General features: G+C 34.6%; 1 protein-coding gene across 1 annotated transcript in view; it reads right to left on the reverse strand.

The window, feature by feature from the left end:
- LOC107630813 (probable LRR receptor-like serine/threonine-protein kinase At1g63430) overlaps positions 1–848 on the reverse strand; it is a 20,773-nt gene that overhangs the window by 4,923 nt on the left and 15,002 nt on the right. The window lies entirely within an intron of this gene.

Consider the following 848-nt stretch of genomic DNA (forward strand, 5'->3'; position numbering starts at 1 on the left):
GCCAGGTGCCAGGTTAAAGGTCCTAAAAGGTGGGTACTGGCTAGTACTAAGCTTAATTAGTGTCTTTGTGGAAAATGTAGATTTGTTAATGAAGGAATGGAAGATATAAGTAGGGACGGAAGCGTTTTTGAATCCTAGATTTGAAAACTGAGAATAAAAAGAAGCAGAAGCAGAAGCAGAAAATGGGGTTAAAGACAAAGGAAATGAATTTAGTAGGGTTGACACTGACACTGTACTAGACCCAACCCCAGAAGAGGGAGAAACTTGGATTCAAAGAGACTTTATCCAAAATTGGATTTTGATGGCACTTGGTCGAAAAAGATGGACCTTTTTATTGTGTTACGTTTAAAAATGGCGGTTTCTGTAGTGTGTTTTTTTTTCTGGTACAAACCCCTCTTTTTCTTTCTGTTATTAGTGTTGTTTATGGTAGTTGTTGCATACTAAATTGGTATGAAGTTTTGGAGTTTCAGCATTAATCATTGCATTTGCAGAGACTAATTGCGTAGTGAAGATGAATCGATGATAATTGATTGTTTCAACACTATCTCGTGAAATTCGCGAGACGATATATTGGTATCTATCTCCCGTGTTATTGTCTTTTGAGTTTTGTCAAAGGTTGTTTGGGATCAATGCGAGTCAAAACAAACAACTGGATGCAGTAGCTGGTAGCTACTGCCTACTAGTAATTTTGGTTTGATTTAGTAACTGCGAGGCGTCATCATAATGCATAATTAATGTACTAATTTTATTATAATTTGGATTCGGGAAGAACCGAAGAAGTTAATAAAGTAGTAAAACAAAGAATTAATTATTATTATTTTATAATTTTTATGAAATATATGTATTTT

Source organism: Arachis ipaensis, chromosome B03 (genome assembly GCF_000816755.2).
Source record: "Arachis ipaensis cultivar K30076 chromosome B03, Araip1.1, whole genome shotgun sequence".
NCBI classification, from domain to species: domain Eukaryota; kingdom Viridiplantae; phylum Streptophyta; class Magnoliopsida; order Fabales; family Fabaceae; genus Arachis; species Arachis ipaensis.